The sequence below is a fragment of the Fukomys damarensis genome, unplaced genomic scaffold (assembly GCF_012274545.1).
Source record: "Fukomys damarensis isolate Sample0158 unplaced genomic scaffold, DMR_v1.0_HiC HiC_scaffold_1, whole genome shotgun sequence".
Lineage (NCBI taxonomy): Eukaryota > Metazoa > Chordata > Mammalia > Rodentia > Bathyergidae > Fukomys > Fukomys damarensis.
In genome coordinates this window covers 46,124,152-46,144,296 of record NW_022900913.1, presented here as the reverse complement: position 1 = coordinate 46,144,296, position 20,145 = coordinate 46,124,152, and the positions used below count along the sequence as shown (strand labels likewise).

Below are 20,145 nucleotides of genomic sequence, written 5' to 3'. Positions count from 1 at the left end.
ATAAATTTTTTTTTTTTTTTTTTTTTTTGGTACCGGGGATCGAACTCGGGTCCTTGCGCTTGCAAGATAGGCAGTGGAACCACTGAGCTAAATCCCTAGCCCTGTCACATAAATTTTTGAAGAAGCTCAAAATGGGAGAAAAGGATAAAAGATTCTAAGATAGGATAATTTCATCTTCTACCTTCACCAGTCTAGAGGAACAACATCCTTGTTATTTTGTTATCCAAGTTATTTTGGAGGAGGGCTGGCCACAGGGCTGCTTTCAGAGTTGCACAAAAAGTAGAGCATCACCAACCTTCCACATCAAGTTCAAGTACTCACTCCGTGTTACATACACTTTAGGCCAGTAGAACCTGTGTTGATTGAATTGGGCCCCAGATCCTCTAATCTCTTAGTGGAGACACTATTAATAGCAGGAATTACTACTTCTCAGGGAAGAAAACTTAGGGAATGATGTGTTAATTCTTTGGTTGCATGTTATGCTAAATGCAGAAATTTGTGCTTTTGGCAACATGTTAGGAAGTGATTTAACCCACTTGCATAGCTAGACATAATCTGTCATACATCCCTGTCACTTTAGCCCCATTTATTTCTCCCTTATGACTACTTCAATCATGTTTGTGTGTTAATTACTTAACTTGTAATAAAAGAGTAAAGTTCATCTATTTAAGTTTTACTCCATTCTTTTTCTGAACCACAGTCTCTAATAAAAGGGGAAACCATTTAATAATTTAAAAATACTGAAAAATTGAAGAAACAAATAGTCCTGGATAATCCATAGTTAAAGAAGATAACTGGAGATCATAGTGATCCCTAGCAGAAGATGAAACCAAAGAGGGAGCTACTCAAGGGAGTTTGCATGAATGGAGGAGAGACGACACTCAGCCCGCACCTCCATGAAAGTGTCTCGGTGAGATCAGATCAAAACAGCAATGGAATTGGAGTGAAGATGATGTCAGTTTAGTTTTCAAAATATCATCTCTATATTGAGTGTTTCTTTGGTCCAAACAAGAAACAAAGAAAAAAGTCAAACAGCTTCATGGACAAGCAGATAAATTGGCAAAGGATCTGAGGTGAAACTCTTGGGAAAGACTTCAATGTGCAGCGCTAGACTGGGTCAGAAGACGCTGCGTCCTCTAGTTGGCCTCTATTTTTCCAAGTCCTGCTTTTCTCATAGCAGACTATTCTCATTTTCAGTCTACTTTTCATGTTGTCCCATGCCATTGCTGACACCTGGGTCACTCTGTGGATTTTCCTCAAAAGGATTAGTTTATAAAAAGCCATTTGGGGGTGATTTTTTCATTCATCTATGTCACACATTCAAGCTGTTTCAAGCACAATCTTTCAATAATATGTGCTTAACAGGGCCAGGGATTTAGCCCAGTGGTTCTGCCACCTGCCTTGCAAGTGCAAGGTCCTGAGTTCGATCCCTGGTACCAAAAAAAGAAAAAAAAAAAAACACGTGTTTAACTTACACAAACTCATGGATTATATCCAAAAGGCTACAGGTTGATTTGCTTATGGTTTCGGGAGCTGGCTCTTTCCAGCCATCCGCACAGCAGGCATGTTAGAAAACAAATCAAAGTGGGAGGTCCAGAGCTGGTTTCATTCTCTGGGATGCTCTTCAGAGTTTTTTACAGATTCCCAGTGTCCTTAATTATTCCACTGGATGCTCCTCTAGGCACACGGAAGCCAGGAAAACTTCAAATTTTCTTGAACCTACAACAGATTTTGGGAACACCATTTATTAAGATCCATATGATTTATTTTGGTCACTAAAAGCAATAACCATAAAAGAAAAAAAATTACTAGATCAGACTTTGCCAAAATAAAAACAACTTCTCATTAAGAAATCATTAACAAAATGAATAGGGAAACAGTAGACTGGAAAAAAATTATTTCAAAACAAACTTGGCAGAGGACTGATGGTTAGGATACATAAAGAACTTCCACTCATTGATAGGGACAAATTTTTTTGTGTGGACCGAAAATTTGAACAGGAACATTACAAAAGAAATTATGTGAATGATAAATAAGCACATGATAGTGTGCTCAGCATCCTTAGTTATCAGTAAGACGCAAATTAAAACCAAAATGAGTTATCCCTATCTACCCACCATGATGATTTAAAATGAAAAATCTAACAACACTAAATGTCGGCAATGAACTCTCATCCATTCTTATGGGGATATAAAATAGTACACTCACTTTGGGAAAAGGAAGAGAAGATTCTATTCATATAGATCATTTGTGATCCAGCAATTACACAGCTAGGTTTTTCCCAGAAGAAATGAAAACACATGTCTATCAAAAGATTTGTAAAAGAATGTTCACAGAGCTTTGTTCACAATAGGCAGAAACTGTCCAGGTGTCCATCAAAAGGAAAACAAATATACAAATGGTGGGGTAGTCACATGGTGGAATAATACCGTTAGACAGTAACACAAGCAAATCCCCAAAACATTCAGACTGAATGAAAGTCTTACACAAGAGTTCATATTCTTTGATCCCTTCATAAGAATTTCTAGAATCATCAAAACTGATCCGTGGCCAAAAAAACGACAACAAAAAACTAACAAAAAAAAAGGAGTTGCCTCTGGACTTGGGAAGAACAGAGAAAAGAATTGACAGGAAAGATGTATGAAGAAATTTTCTGGAGTGATGGAAATGTCCACCTCATGATAGGGCTTTGGGTATATTTGTTAAAACTTAAAAACTGTGCATTTAACTATAATATTTCAATATATGTAAACTTTACATCAAAAGATAAAGTACCAAACTGATGTTTTTATGTGGAAATTGGGTAATCCTACAGCTTTTTGTTTTATGGTACTAAGGATCAAACCCAGGGCTTCATGCTAGGCATTCTACCACTGAGACACATCCCAGCCCTATAATTTATTTTTAGGTACATGAAAACAGAAGATGGAGCAATGAAGGAGGGTGTATAAATATATATACACATATAGATACATCTGTACAAATATATTTGATAAAGCAAGAATAGTAAAATTTGAATGGTAGAACCCTACAACTAGATGGTAGGTATATGGTGTTCACTGCAAAAATTCTTTCAACTTGGTGCATATTTGAAAGCACTCATAATAAAATACTGGGAAGGGTATGTGCTTCTCTGACCTGTGGACCCTCTTCATTCAATTATTAGATCAGGATGACTCCATTTTTTAATGTCTGTATTCGCAGGTTATAGAAAAGATGAAGGTTGGGGTTAGAAGAATCTCATATCTGCCTTCTTTTTCTTTTCAAATCTGATTTTTCATATCTTTTTATTTGAGTGGACAAAATAAGCCAAGAAATAGTTATTATGAGAGGAGGAAAGGACCTGTGACCTTAAGAGCAATAGCAAAACTCTTACTGTAAAATACTGAATATCAAAATTAGGCACTCACTCTAGACTTTGAGAATCAAGAAATTAATGAAAATAATAAGACTGCATCCTCAGAACCACTGAGGAACGATAATTACACACAGTATTTTTGGAGCAGACACATAACCTTGAGTCCCAGGATATCCCCTAAAGCACTCTAATAGTAAGCTATTTGTGCAAGGTTTTTCCATCTTTAATAACAGAGAAATAATGTTAGAAGAAAAATAACCCCTTATTTGGTCACTGGGGTATCATTCCTGAGCCCAGCTGAAGGCCCCCTTGAAAGCATCCATACGGTAAAAGAATATGTTTCCACATGAAATCAAAACTGGGTACATCAGAGACTTTTGAACATCTTTTTCCTTGGATCTTAAAATGGATTTGTGCATATTTGTGGAAAAAATTTTATGTTGTGCTATCTTCCAAAGTGAATGGTTATTTATAATTCATAAAAGATCTGAGCACAGGAAAATTTTTCCCTTTTATTAGCCCTGTAAAGTTAGACCAGCTGATCTTTTAGAACATATTACAGACATCAAATTCTCCTTATGGTTGAAGTTTCTCTCTTCACACTAAATGGGAAGAGACAGTGCTACTGAATCTGTTGCTCAAAAGCTGGTGAGGTCCAAATCTCTTTTGATTAAATGTTAAATAAACAAAACATCACTCTCAGAGCCAGTCTCCAAAGACAGAAGGGAAAATACTTGGAATGCTAAACATTCTTTTAAAATCTTGCACAGGCTCTGTAAAATATTTTAAAAAATAGATTTTCTTTTCTGTTTCCAGTATTTAAGCAATTTTGGGACACAGTTGTCACATCATTTCTTTTCAGCTGCTACTGGCTCTTTGTGAATCAGAGTCCCAGTAGCATGAACAAGAGTGACTTGGGTCAAAGAGTGTGAGCACCATGGATCTGGACCCATTACAGGGAGACCTGGTGCAAAGGGCTCCTGTCCAGCCTTACCTGCTCATCTCCCACCAGTCACGATACAACAAAAAATTATCTCCTTCAAAGCATCCACCTTTCCTATGGGTCATATGCACCTCATTTGCTAATGTGCCTGGTACACACATACGAGAGCTACACAGAATTTGAGAGATCAGTTAAATATGGCAATAGCACATGGCTTTGCTTTCTTTGAATTTGCCTGCTCTCTAATATTCCAGATGAGCCTCGGCAATTCTATTTTACAATTCTCTGAAAGGGAAAACGGTTTCTGTACCCTGACTTTTAAATACTCTAACTTAAAATATGGATTGCTAACTGACAAACACAAAAAGTCAATTCTAATAAAGAACAGAATCCTTGGTCAGAAAGAATTGCCTCCCCCTCCAGGTCTACACCATAGCCCTCCTCCCACTACTGCCCACAATCAGCAATTTTCAGTTTGTTCAAAAGTTCCTAATGAACAGAGTGATTTCTTCAACTTGTAGACAGTAGAGGTGGCTGGTAAAGTAGACATTGTAGAGCTGCATTAAATACTAAAACTTCTTGCTTCAGAGAGGTGAGAAGCTCTGTCGGTATGGGTTGGCTCAGTTTTGGCAGGCAAACCATACCGAATGCCCTTTTTAGGAGAATGTATTGGTCAGCATCCCATTATTGTAACAAATGCTTGAGATAATCAACTCATAAAGTAAAAGGTTTGGGTTTGGCTCTCCATGTCGAGGTTTCAGTCCATGGTTAGTTGACTCCATTGCTTCTTCCCTATACTGAGGCAGCTCATCATGGTGGAATAAAGAAGAGAGAAAGAGAACAGGGCTGGAGTCCCACCATCACCTTCAAGGGCATATTCTCTAATGAACAGAAGACCTCTCCCAAGTCCTACCCCTTAAAGCTTCCACCACCTCCCAATAATGCTGTTAACACATGGGTCTTTGGAGAGATGTTCCACTTCCAAACTAGAGTGGAGGAAGAGAGTGACTTTTGAATAGTCCAGTCCTCTCCACTTTTTCTTACTAGCTGTTAGGCTTGCAGCTTCCAGAAAATAGTGCAGACACATGGAGAAGGAGTGGAATATTCAAGTGCTTTTTAATGAAGTTTTCACCATCTTGTGCTGCTGATTCAGAAGATCAGGATGAAGAGATCTTGATCTTCTGACCATGTGCCATTTTCCCTGTGTGGTACCAACAGTGAGGGTGGAAAAGGCAATATTTATTTATTCTGAGAGAAGGACAGCATCATCAAGTCATTCATTCACTCCTAAGAGACTTGTGTTTTACAGGATCCAGTAGTGGGCCAGGGATTTAGCTCTGGTGCCCTACCTGCCCCACAAGCACAAGGTCCTGAGTTCAATCCCTGGTATGGGGGGAAAAAAGATCCAGTGAGGCAGAGGCTCCATGAGCTGTACCAGGATTTTGTTTTCCCTTCCACTCTCACTCTTATTCAACATATCTAAGCCACTGTTTGGGAAAAATATAGATGGATGACAAAATCAAACATGTTGCATGACATTCTATTAATTTTACTTCCACCCTTCCAGAATTGATTTCCTTAGCCCAGAAATGAGCTCTCGTAAGGCATTCCTCTGCATCTTTTCTCTACTGAAAACATTGCATCATTGCAGAACACAAATGTTAATCAAACATCTTTCATGATGTGTCACACGGCCCATCCATCAAGGAATGCTCAAATATTACTTCATCACTTAACATGTGCCACACTCAATGGCAGAGACACAGATGAGGATCCATGACCCTTGCCTGTAAGGAGCTTATAGTCATGCAATGCTGGAGATACTCTCACACAGGATCTCTATGCCTGCACTGAGCACAGGTCACTTTCTGCTGTCACTAAACAAGGGCAAGAAAACAGAGGACATAGCTTTGCCCCGGATAATGCTCCTGAGTTCACAAACTTTGCCCACCCCATTTTCTTTAAGCCACCCCCCCTGAATCATCCACTAGAACATAATGCATAGTCAAGAGAAAAACTAATGATAATAGAAAAAATTCAGGACATAGCTTGAATAAAGCACAAATGATGTCAGATACTCACTTTGTCTAAGCACAGTATATTTGGCTTTCTCTCCTCCTTTCCAGGCTGCTGAACCCTCCTCCAGAATGAGGCCCTTGGAGTCACAATCCATCTGGCTAATTTGCCCGAATCCACTCCTCAGTCTAATCATCTTTCCCGTCTCCAGAGACAAGGGATCCTTTCTTTTGGAGGGGCCCTAAGTACAGCTTTCTTACCCAGAAGCCCCTGTCATTTGAAAAACTGCTCTGTATTTTTTTCAGGGTTTAAAGAAGAGAACTGAATATGAAAGAAACCTGGGTGGGGAAGAGACGCCAAGAAAGCACCTGAGGCTTCTCTTTATGCTGCACCCGGCCAAGGCTCTGACTAATACTAGGGATTGTTTATGGCATTTCATAAATAGGCCAGTCAAGCTCTCTTGGCCAATACTTGAAGTTTCCACCCCCCCAGGACAAGGCCAGAGTTTCCTGGTTTGCCTGCTGCAGCTCACCTAGGCTAGGTTACAGGTATGCAAATAGCACAGGTGGGCCAGAGGCCACGGCCAAGGCAGGAGGCTGCCCAGGCAGCAACCTGGAAAGGGTAGGCAGCTCTGCCCTACCTTTTAGTGGTTGGGGTGATAAGAATTCTCCCAGGAAAGTGACCATGACGGTGGCCCCTAGTTTCCTAGGGGCCAGAAATTCTCATCTGCCCTCAGTCCTGTTGGAGGCACTTTGTATAGAGGACTGCTCTGAACCTTAAAACCCTCCCCCTAACCCTTCATCCTTCTTGTCTTGCACCAAAGGTGAACTTTTCTGGCTGCCCTCTCTCCTGTGTATATGGCCTTCACTGGGGGTGTCACTGGCCCTCTGCTTCCTCATCCTCTTCATCCTTGGTCTCTTTAGCAGAATGGGTCCAGTAGAAATATAAAGCTAGCCTCTTGTATCATTTAAAATTTTCTAGTAGCCACATTTTAAAAATATTTCTAAAACAAGTAAAATTAGTATGTTAGCATCTAACCTTCACACGTTTATTTTCAATAACTTTTTTGAGATAGAATTCCATACCATGTGACTCATCCACCAAAGTGTATAATTTAGTATATTCCAGAGTTGTACAACTAGTACTCCAATCAATTTTAGAACACTTTTTATCACCTCATAAAGAAACTCTGCACCATTAGCACTTACTTCTCATTTCCCTCCAAATCCCCCTGCCCCAGCCCTTAGCAACCAGTAATCTACCTTCTGTCTCTACGGATTTGCCTATTGGCTGTTTCATATAAATAGAATCCTATAACATGTAGCCTTTTGTGTCTGGCTTCTTTCACTTAGTGTAATGTTCTCAAATTTTCATCCATGCTATAGTCTTGATTTTCATAATGTATTTTATTTAGCCCACTCCATCCAAAATATTATCATTTCATGTAGTCAAAATAAAAATGATGAATGATATGTTTTACTTTTCTTTTCACACCAAACTTTTGAATGTTGGTATGTATTTTACACTTCTGGCACACATCTCAACCAGACTAGGCGCATTTCAAATACCCAGCCACATGTGGTTCCTGGCTACTGCATTGGCCAGCATAGCCCTAGGCAGAATCCCTTCTGTCCCTCTTTATCTTTTATTTTTTTATTTTATTATTATTATTATTATTTTTAGTACTGTGGATTGAACTCGGGTCCTTGCACTTGAGAGGCAGGCGCCGCCAGAACCACTGAGCTAAATCCCCGGCCCCTGTCCCTCCTCAAAACAAGAGGAACACCACCCTCAGTGGTCACCACTCCACTCCTGGGCGCCCCCTCACCCCCAGCAGTACCTGCCCCACAATTCACAGGTGACTGTGGGCTTTTAAGGCAGTAGCTATGCGGGTTGCTGAATTCCCTTACAAAGGGCTCTGTGCTTCTGCTTCTGCCTTGGCCATTGCAGCTGAGACCAAAGCCTGGGTGACTGGAGCTCACCCCGCCCGCCTCCCTTCCTCAGACACCTGGTGGGAGGTGCATCTCATTAACAGGAAGCTTTCTGCCTCCCTTCCTGGGGACAGTCTTGGATCATGTAACAAAAGAAGTTTTTCTCTTACTTTTAAAAACAAGCCTGTCATTTCTTAATTTTCTCCCCGGTACATTTTGCAGCCATTGTTTTGCTAATAATAGCTCTAAGCACACAAGTAAAGCTCACTGGTAGTAGTATATCTGTGAAATTGCTCTAAGCTCCCTCCCAGCTTTATCCTGCTCCTGTCAGCCATTTCCCCCAAGAAAATGGACATTTAATCAGTGCAGGGGAGCATCGTATTAGTCTGGTTCATCAGCTATCACCTCATTCCAGGCTCCAGAGAGAAGACAGAAACCTGCAGCACTACCACAGACTGCTGGGATGCGGGAATTTCAATTTAAGCGGTGCATTTACAAAACAAGAACAGTATTTATCTCAGGGTGGTTCTGTCTGTATCATAATATATGTTATTTCTCAGCATTTGTAGCTCTTAAGATTGTCACATGGAAGAGTTTATGAAACTGTCCTTTTTTTTTTTTTTTTTTTTTTTTTTGAGACAGGGTCTCACTATGTAGTTGAGACTGACCTGGAACTCACTATGTAGCCCAGGCTGGTCTTGAACTAACAGCGATCCTTCTGCCTTAGCCTCCCAAGTGCTGGGATTACAGGCCTGTGCCACCCAGCTAAACTGCCCTTTTTATTTTTTATTTTTCCCCAGCTTTAATTGAGTTTATTGGTACATTTTAGGTATACAGTACAATTACATTCATTGTTGGGATCTTGTACCTCTACATGACAAGTCTTGGTTCTCATTTTCTCCCCTTGTCCCTGTCCTTCCTTCACTCCCTCCTCCCCTCCCCATCCACAACCACTTTATTTCCATCTTTTCATTATCTCGCATTTTTTTCTTTTCCCTTTTTACCCTTCCCCTACCCGTCCCACCTTCCCTGCACCTTTAGCTCCTTTCTTCCCATTTCTCAATGTCTAAACTGCCCTTTTTAAATAAGGAAAAGCCTATGAAATTGGGGGTTATCTAGTCCACAAAATGGAAGACTGAGGGAAAGTTCACTAGGTATAAACTTAATGGAGATGTAAGAATGGTAATGCAGCATTTTGGGATTTGGGATTTGAAGGGTTGGGATTTGAAGTTGACTCAAGTATTTCCTGTTAATAATATCCAAGTGATAGAGATCCTCATAAAAGGAACTTTAAGGTTTTTACCAATGTGTACTCCATCAACCTTTTTGGGGGAGCAGTCTTCCTTTGTTGTTCAGGCTAGCACTGAACTCACTATGTAGCTCAGGTTGGTCTCGAACTCCTTGGCGATACTCCTGCCTCAGCCTACCGAGTGCTAGGATTACAGGCCTGCACCACCATGCCCAGCCCATTAGCTTTACTGAGCACCTTCTAGGGCTTGCCTGGTTTGTGCCTATTTCTGCGTATTTTTCACACAAATGTTTCTCTAGAGTCTGGTTTTCCTAACTTGAAGTATTATGTGCTGGCGCTTTCTCTCTCTCTCTCTCTCTCTCTCTCTCTCTCTCTCTCTCTCTCTCTCTCTCTCTCTCTCTCTCTCTCCCTCTCTCTCTTTCTCTCTCCCCTTATCTCACCAGGGATCACACAAATGATAAGCAAGTGCCCTACTACCAGCTATAATCCCAGCCATTTAGCTTTCCTAATTATTCTCAACTACCTTTGAAAGTTTCCAACAGCCCACAATGAGAAAGAGGCAGAGAAACAGAGACAAAGAGAGAAAGGAAGAGCTTTAAAAATTGAGAATTACTCTAACAGTAGAAAATGTGACCCACTATAGAAGTCAAGACTTTTTCAGCCTCTTGATCAAGCAGCCATTCATAAGGCAATGGGGAGAGACAGCAATGGTAGACACACTGGAGGTTTGGAGATTTCTTGTGAGCTTATTTATACTACCTGTTTCCTTTCAGCCACCTCAAACTTTCTTTTCTGCAGAAAATGGCAGTACCTCTCCCATTCTAGGGTTCCCTGTTAGGTCTCACCCAACAACTGCTTGGCTGTCAATGCACAACAATTCAATTCAAACGCACAGTGCCCTGGGGAATGTCATAAAATCTCATGTCTTCAGTGACACCCTCTTCAGTGAGTTGTGCAGAACTAACTTTTCTTTGGAGCACCTGGCTATGAGTCTCTGTTTTCCAATTGTAATTATTTTTTTCTTTTGTGAGGCACATTCCTGAGCAGGGTGCTAACCGATCCTGGGGATGCAGGAACCTCTACACCACTCTAAAATTACTTCAGCTGTTTCCAAGGCAATTCTGTGTGATCCAAGCCGCTCTACTAATGCTGTCACTTTGAGACCATTTGAAACATGTTAATAGTTCTTTTTTTTTTCTTTTCCTCTTGCTTATTTCCAAATGGAAGGAATTCTTATGAGGTAATATGGTAGTGGGGAGGGAGAGAGTTTGCTTTAACTCCTGCTGGTTATGCCTTGTTATGCTTTAATGGATTATTTGCATCTGGTCTCTATTTGTTAACATCAATAGCTGTGTTTGCATCACAAAATTGAATTATGAAAGGACTTCCATTTTGAATGGTTAAAGTTCACAGAATGGTTAACTCTCTCTCTCTCTCTCTCTCTCTCTCTGTCACACACACACACACACACACACACACACACACACACACACAGTGTCACCACAAAGAACAACCACCAAGCTCCAAGCTAGAGATACCAGCCTTGGGAAAGCTGTGCTGGAGAAAGAAAGAGGAAAAAAAGAAAAAGACTCAGAGTTCATCACAAAGTCTTTCTGGTTTCAATTTCCCCTCTTCTTTTGAAATAAGATCCGGTACCCCCAGCCTTCCACTGGAGGAAAGTAGCTAGGGCTTGAGAGGAAGTGGTATGGCAGACCACCCAAGGATAGAGGTGTCTGATGTGGAAGGGAAAAGTTAAATAAAAATCTACAGATGATGTCAAATAGATGGGAATGAGTCATGAGTTTTCAGGACCCCCCCACACTTTTTCTCAAGGAAGGTCCCTATGCTAGAGCACTCAGCTAGAAAGGGCTGGGTGGAGTCACTTTCCAGCTCATACTTCAGCCTCAGGGCAGTGTATCTCTAACCTTTTGAAAGACATCCAACCCTGAGTTCTTAAAAAATATTCCTGTTCTCTAAAATCATCAGGCTGTTTTCTGTCAGCACGCCCCTCTTTTTCTTTTATATGTATTTCCTTATCCCATCTGATATGTTTTGTCACTTCTATCAAACTGTAAAGGTCTTGAAACCAAAGAACAGGTCTTGTTTCATCGGGGTTCTAAATCCTGGGACAGGGGAGTCACTCAACTAGCAAGGCTGGGCTTTGAGCCCTGACTTTTACTATTATCACCTTAGACCAAAGCTCTCAGTTTGAGATTGTACGATTTTGGAGGGCAATGCAAGTGCCTCCAGCCTGAGCCAGTGACCTGGTAGACGGAGGACGAAACCACATCTGGGGTGTGATTTGAGAGGTTTGGGAAACATCCTTGCCCTCTCACCTTCTGGAATTCCATGAAGTGACCGTTTTTCCGCCTATGGTTTTTATCCTTGTTAAAACACAAACTCCTCTGGGAACAGCAACCTGATAAGTTATCTGTGGCTTAGGGTAGATAAGAAGAGGATACAGAGCCTGGGACAAGGAGGAGAAGATAGCCCTGAAAGGGGGGTCAGGAAGTTTTTGTGTCAGTCGATCTGATTTGCTCAAAGCCTTTGCAGTCATGTGTGCTGGTGTGAATATGTAGAATTACTCTCTGTCTCCCAGGCTCATAGACTGGGCTACGATAAAAAGCATAGTGAGCCCTGACTATGTGCCAGACAGTGCTCTGAACACTTAACCAATACCAACCCGTAATACTCAGTTACCTGAATTTGACGCTATTATTATCACAATTTTAATAATAGGAAATGTCACACAGGCAGAGGGTGAGACCCAGGAAAAGAATTATTGACACATAATTAAGCGTGCCCTTCCTTATCCTTTCCCACATTTACCCAGCATTTTCATCCTTTCTACCCTTATCAAAAGATGCACCTCAGCCTATCCAAATTAATCCTAAACTGAGAAACAAGCAGGCATCAAAGAGGGCAGAAACAGAGTTCTAGTTATCCATGAGTCCTTCTACAAAGGGGACTTTTCAAGAAGTGACAGCCAATGTGATGTCATTGAGAACACTTTGAAAAATGTAAGCAGTGACCCAATACTTTAAAAGTATCCAGGGATTCCTCTAAATTGCAGCACACCCACTGAGATGCTTTCCCTCATACTACTGACTAAACAGAGGCAGTGACCATGGCAACCTTTACATCATTTTACACATGTGTCTGGAGGTCACCCTGCTGGGGTGGGAGAGGCTGATGTTCTCTGTCTGTATAAGCTAGTTAGAAGGCATGTATAAACAGACTCATGTGCTGCGAAAGTTCATCTTGGGGATCTGACTAGGGAAGATAGCTCTTATTAATTGTCACATTGGGAAATTATGTAAAAACTGGTTTCTTAGAATCGAAGTGACAGCCCAATTAGGAGACCGAAACAATGGCAATCACCAGAACAAGGGTTGGGGTGGCTTATTACCTTGCTCACCACAGCTCTCGGGGCATATTTTCCAGATTTCTTTAAATGGGAAGGGATGACACTGAAAACTGGATTGCTCTGAGGCAGCCTCACAGCCCTGCTCACTGAACAAGCACAACCAGCAGTTGACCTGTGCACTTGTGTGCACACACACACACACACACACAAACTTCTTGCAAGAGTCTCCTGCTTCAGTTATTAGGGACAGAGGCCAGCTACTATTTGCCTATCAGAGCTGAGATGCTGTGTGCTTCTGCTGGGTTCTTCCTGGGTCTGGTCCTTAGAAGCCCACATAGGCAGCAAGCACAGGAAAAACTGCTGGGCTTCCACACCCACCTCTACAACCGTCCCTGTGAGTTCAAGTTCAAGGAGTTTTACATACTGTGTGACTTTGAAGCCTTTTAATGATCTTCATATAATCCACGTAAAAGAAATAGTTTTTTGAAGCAAATCTCTTAAACCTTCAAAAACTGTCTTTGTAATTTGAAGGCTCTGGGTTGAATAATCTCCAGACTGAACTATTCAGAGAGTTCCCCAAATTTCTCCTTTCATGATTATCACTGGAGACCACATTTTATTTTCTTGTTCACAGATAAGCGTAGGTTCAACTTGTTGAGATTTTTGGAGGTTTATAACTACCATCAAAATACTAATAATTATTGTGCTTTCCTTTTTTTATTTTCTGAGAAAGGATCTTGCTTTGTAGTGCAGGCTGACCTTGAACTCACTATGTAGCCCACGCTGGCCTCGAACTCACATTGATAGTCCTGCGAGTTCCCAAGGGCTGGGATTACAGCCAACTACCACCATGCCCTGCTGTGCTTTTCTCTTACACTTGCCAAGCACAAGCATTATATATCTTACTTGGAAATAACTTTTACTTTCATAATCGCTTGCAACTCCATCCAGTGTGTCACAAAGAATCGATAGCTTATTAGGTTGGTCATCCTCCCCTATACCTCATTTATGGGGTGGGCAATTAGAGCCACAGTGAAGATTCTACTCAGCCAAAATATGTTTTTGATTAAAGAAGATAGAGGGCTTCTATTTTATTCTATTTTATTTTATTCTGGTACTGGGGATCGAACTTGAGTCCTTGCACCTACTGAGCTAAATCCCTGGCCCTGAGGGCTTTTCTTTTATTCTGGAAGGAAGAGGAATTTTGTAACTAAATCCACAGCTGGAAATAAGCTCATTATATAATGTGTTTAACTATCAGCCTTCACTTTCTCCTTCTTAAAGTACTGGTGGGAGCCTTAACTGATGGAAGGAGGAACACAGAGTTCTTCACACCTGCTCTGGAGGACTGTGACTGTTCCATAAGTTCTTGTCCTTCGGACCATGTTGGGATATCAGCTTTTCCCTTCAGAATGTTGAATTCCAGATTTTCTTTTCTTTTCTTTATTTGTGGTATTGGAGATCAAACGCAGGGCCTCTTGCATGCTAGACAAATGTGCTGAATCCTTATCAACTTATTCCTAGGGAAGCTTTGTGAGCCTGTCATATAGCTATTGCTGAGTGCTGTGCAGCTCTTGGTTATCCATAGCTGGGCATGCTGTGTTTGCAACCATAGAGCTGTAGGGAGATTAGAGCTCCCTCTCATCATGGTGACATGAGCAGGGACATTTTGAAGGAGCAATTTCTTCTCCCTTGGAGTTTGAATTGAAATGGTTCCTTCACTGGAAGAATCATGAGTGTGATCACTAACTAGCCCTGTCTGTCACCTATATTTTGCTGCTAGAACTTCATGGTCCATGTCACCTTGAGTACATGAGCACCCAAGTCCTTGAGGAAACTCTGACATTTCTTAGAAGCAGTACAGATGAGATGGTTGGGCCACCACCCAGGTTATTTGGCCTCAAGCTCAAAGGTACCCAGACAGTTGCTGCAGGATGCATGCAGAAAAACGGACTGCATGTCACTGTTATGTGACTCCTAAATAAATTTACCAAACCCCGAGTTCTTGAGATATCTGCAGGGGAAAGGACAAATCAAGGAGTAAGGGTCATTGAAGTGTATAAGCTTCTTTGTCCTTTCAGAGGCTTTGGGGCAGCACTAGAATCTCTTGCTGAAATGATACTTTGGCAGTTCTACAGCTTTGACTACATAGGATTTTTTAAAAAAATATATATTGGTGTTGTCAGTCACCAAACCTCTTTCTTGTTGGCAAAGTGCATGCCAGGCCATGACAATGACGGGCATGACTAGTAGGTACTCCGACAGCAAAAGAAGGCATCTGTCACCCACACTGCTGGTATATTGGCAAGAATCTGGGTGTATGGAGAAGTGCTGGCTGGAAAGGGGTTCAGCCAGATGAGTCAGCTGAACTCTGGTGAAGCTCTGCATTACCTGCAGGGGAGAGCCAAGCCCCAGCTCTTAGAACAGCTCTCTCCACTGGCAAGCAGAGGCAGGGCACCAGGAGCAGCCTGGGGAGCCAGGAGTATGCTCAGGCAAATGTGACACTCAAGCCCTGAAAGCTAAGCCCCAAATCCAAATATGCTGTTACTCAAAGTGCACACAGATTGGCTAGCATTTGATTGCCGTATGAGGTTACTTGTTGGCATGTGCTGAGTAACTCTCTGGCATGCCCATGGCTCAGCAGTGGCATTCCTCCCTGAGTCACCACCACTGGTCCAATAGCCTGGCTTGGGAAGGAGGGTCCAGTGCTGTCCAAGAAGATATCAGTTTTAGATGAAACCAAAAACTCACGATCCTGATTTGCTAAGGTCAACACGCTTGCTTTTGCTATCTCAGAGGATGTGCCAGTAGGTACATTCGATGAGCCTTTGCAGGATCTGAAGAAACAGATAAAGGGGTGCACCTAACTGTTAAAGTGTGGAATAGCTGTCTGTCATCGGCTGGATGAGAGAAATGCAAGTCCCTGCCAGAACTTTGGAGGCCAAGGGAGATGGCATCTCTCATGGGAGCAGCATTAGGCCAATTACAATGCTCAGCACTTTCCCAGCACTCTGGGTTCAGAGCTCTTTGCAATCAGTTTGTTTCTTTAGCTGAATTTCTTAAACATGCATCACCCCTCATGGAGTTCTCTGGGCCTCCACCCAAATGCTGAAGAATACAAAGAGGAAAAGAAAAGACTGAGCAGCCGACTCTACTCAAAGAGAGAAACCAAGCCAAACATTTCAGTGTTTCATTATTCTCCAAAAGCCTGTCAATACTTACAATGGGGGAGACCAGGAACAGCCAAGATGTGTGGCAATAGGAGTTTGGCTGTGTACATTATGGAAAAACAGGCAGTGATTGGAATCATGCTGTAGACTGTGGAAGAAAATGTAATGGCACAGAAACTATAAACAATACATTGTTAAATGAAGAAAGTTATAAGGCAGCATGGACATATGATCATATTTTGTAAACAGATGTATTTTTCTATGTCATATACACATATAGTAAAAACTTGGGATCACAAGTTAAAATGCTAATAACAGCATTTCTAGGTCAGGGTGAATTATAAATGAATTTTCATTTTGTTTTCTTCCAACTTGTCTACACTGATGTGTTTTAATTTTGTTTTTGCATTTATTATTATTTTTATTATAAAATGAAACATGCTCACAGGATAAGGTTCAAGCACTACAGAAATGTGCAAAGCCTAAAGTAATATTTCAGGGCTGGGAATGTAACTCTGTGATAGCTCTCGCTTGGGTTTGACCCCAGCACCAAAAAAATAAGAAAAAAGTAAACTCTTGCCCAAGAAATAAGCCCTACACATACAAAGCTATAGTTTCAATTTTGTTATGGGATATTTGTATAATAGAATTATATGTAAACCTTTAACTTGTCTTTATTTATCTATTTTACCTTTAACATATCTGGGGCATCTTCCCCAGGATATGTGAATAGTTTCTTTTCCAAAAAGGAAGAAGTCAGTCTACTAGATGTCATCCAGGCCAGTAAGAAGTGGGAATCACCCTCATCAGCTCTCCCGTGAGGGTCTCCAGCCTTCCTTGCTATAGGCTGGCAGAGGAATGAGTGGGCACTGGAATCAGATTATCAGAGCTGAAAGAGATAACTCTTCCTCCTCCTCCTCGTCCTCCCCTACCCCCTTCCTGTACTAGGGATTGAACCCAGGGCCTTCACAGTGAGTTACATCCTCTGCACTTTTTAAATTTTTTGAGACAGGGTCTAGCTAAGTCACTAAATTGCCTGGACTGGGCTTGAACTTTCAAAGAGATCTGGGATTATAGGTGTGCACTACCACACCCAGCTTCAACTCATTTTTTAAGTGATGAAAATATGAGGGTCCAGAGACCAGAATTCAAGTTTCCTACTACCTTGTCCATACAATTCTGTATTGTTTTCACTATACCACAGGATATACAATATAAAATAGTTATGAATCAGCATTTCTCAAAGAGCTTTCATCTTGCTGAAGTGTTTCCAGTCTTAAAGTCCCTTGAAGAACTTGGGGAGGCTGTCTCTCCTACTTTACAGATAATACTAGCTGACATCTGCTGGGCACTACTCACTAGGTTCTAAGTTCAGCTATTTATCTGAGTTATCACATATGTTTTCACACAAACTCTGGGAGGTTGGTTCTGTTATTATGTCTCCTTTTAAATTTTTTGAAAAAATTAAGCCTCAGAGACATTGAGTAACTTGTTGAAGGTCTCATAGCTAAGACAGAACCAAGGCCTAGAGCTAGGTCTGGCCAGAGGCCTTACTTTCAAACATTCACTCTATTTCTGGCAAGCTCAGAACATCAATTGCTTTGCATAAAGCAAATTTTAATTGCTCCTTCTTTTCCCCTTTTTTGTTTTCCAGTCCTTCTCAAATGAAAGAAAACAGGAATGACATTAGAAAATGCCATCCAGTGTGAGCAGGGTTCAGGGGCCCCGCTTAGTATTCAGAACTCTGTGCCAGAAATCAGGGTAAACACGAAACACCCAGGCAAACCACAGCAATTCTTATAATTGGCAAGAGAATCACCTGGCAGTTTTCCTCCAAGGATTCAGCATGTCCCATCCAAGGTGGCAAACTGCTTGCTCCCCAGGTGTTTTGATTTCTTATGTAATTGCGCACTCCTTTCAACTTGGCCAACACGTTTCTGCTTGTAGGTGAAGCTGATCTTTTCTTCAATCAGATACACAATGCACATTGAGTCATGTGTAAAAGGCCTGTCCAACGTTTTTATTGTGAACAGAGCCCCAAGGGCCTTGTCTTACAATCCTCACGTGTGTGTCACTCTCATGGAGGACAGGCCCACCTGGTGTGGCAGTATTAGTCATTTACAAACAAAGCAGGGAGCCTTGGGTGTACAGGGGGCTCCACTCAGCCCACCCAATGCTGGCCTATCAGAAGCTGGAGGTTTAGGACTTGCCTAGACATTTGTACTACAGCCATTTTCATCATTTGCTCACCTTCTCTTTTTTTCCCACTTTCAGTGTCTCCCATGTCTCCACTAAATCTCTCTGCCTTACCCATTTTGTGATTTGTTTTCTCTCTGGTGTCTGGAAAGCAATATTAACTCAATATAGTTCCATAAAACACAGAGAAGAACCTCTTCTCTGCTCCTTTCCTGTCCTGCTCACCATTCTCAACAAACAGAGTGGAGTTGCCATTTTGAACGCAGAGGCTTTATGTTGAAATGATTCAAAGAATTGGCCCTGGGTCGGGCTGCATGGGTAAAATTCTCAGCACCTGCTACTTACTAACTAGGTAACCTTCACAAAGTTCCCTAAGCCTCTCTAAATCTCATGCTCTCTGCAGATCAAGTGGACATTATAAAAGTCTTAAACTGTTGAGTGCTTTACATAAGGGTCTGGAGCCCTGACTTTGGGTTCCAGACTTGTGTGTGCCTTAGGTAGGTGATCTTGACCAAGATACTGACTTTCTCTCTGCTGGAGTGTCCTCACTCATGAGACTGATAAACTAGGACTTAACCACGTGGGGGATTTAGCTCAGTGGCCTCACAAGCAAGTGCAAGGACCCAAGTTTGATCCCTGGTACAAAAAAAAAAAAAAAAAAAAAAAAAAAAAGAGGACTTACCCTATAGGTGCACTGGCAGATTAAAGTAGTTAATAAACATAAAATTACCTAGACTAGCACTTGGCACCCGGAAGTCTTCTTCAAAAGTTATCTTATCATGACATTTGCTCATGCTTAGAGTAGTGCTTGCCTGGGAACCTCAGGAGTTGTACATGCCATCTTTTAGAAACCTTTATTCCCTTGCTTTCTGTTTTTTGGCTTCCCACAGCCACTGAAGCCTGATCATAACCTTTTACCCATGGTCTGCTTTCAAAAGCACTCTCTATCCTCCACACCAAGTAAAAACCAAGCCAACATCAAAAGAACTGAGACCAGAAGTGAATAATGTGGCAGGTTTTCTATTATGCTTTACTGTGCTTTCGTCCTGATTTTGTAGGTGGAACACCTGCCACTTCCTCAATAGCTTTGTGCAACTTTTTAAAGTATGTATTTTTTTGAGGCGGGGGTTGAGACAGGGTCTCACTATGTAGTTGAGACTGACCTGGAACTCACTATGTAGCCCAGGCTGGTCTCGAACTCACAGAGACCATCCTGTCTCAGCCTCCCGAGTGCTGGGATTACAGGCGTGTGCCACCACACCTGGTAGCTTTGTACAACTTTTGCCAATCACATCATATTTAGTATCTTAAATCAGATGTTGATATATAAAGAGCTTAGAACAGGACTTGGGGCTTCACACATTATAGCTTTCCTTTGATTATGTCTTTAAAACTAATCTAGCCACATTATAGAAAATCTAGAAGGGGAAAAAAAAGAAGGATAAAAACCCCAACCTTGGGTTGGGGATTTAGCTCAGTGGTGCCGCTGCCTGCCTCATAAGCACAACTTCTGAGTTCAATCCCTGGGACCAAACAAAACAAAACAAAAAAACCTTTTCTGAAGTCTACCACCTGTGGTCATTTTGTACTCTCATATTTTCATGCACTGCAAAAACTCACATGTTAAAAATAATTTTACTGAGGATAATTTCAGAAAGTGAAGATTAGTTCTTATGCTGTAAGGCGCTTCACCCTGCAAGAAAAAAAAACGTACCTGGCACCTGAGTCTCTTTGTAAATGGGAGGAAGCCTGGAGTTCCATCTCCTCTGGTGATCACCAGGTCAGAACATTTCCCGGGTCCCCAGAAGGTGTGTGGAGCTGGACTGTTCCTGCCCAGGGTCAATGTTTTCCCAAAGAGAAACTTTTAGGATTCACTTCCCATCACCCAGCTGGAGGATAGAACACCGCACCAGAT

At 41.6% G+C, this 20,145-nt stretch overlaps 1 long non-coding RNA gene across 1 annotated transcript in view; it reads right to left on the bottom strand.

The window, feature by feature from the left end:
• The window catches only part of LOC117285198, a 56,587-nt gene that overhangs the window by 2,584 nt on the left and 33,858 nt on the right, over nucleotides 1–20,145 (bottom strand). Inside the window, exon 2 of the long non-coding RNA XR_004516161.1 lies at nucleotides 1,476–1,719. This is a non-coding gene — a long non-coding RNA (uncharacterized LOC117285198). The remainder of the gene's footprint in view (nucleotides 1–1,475; nucleotides 1,720–20,145) is intronic.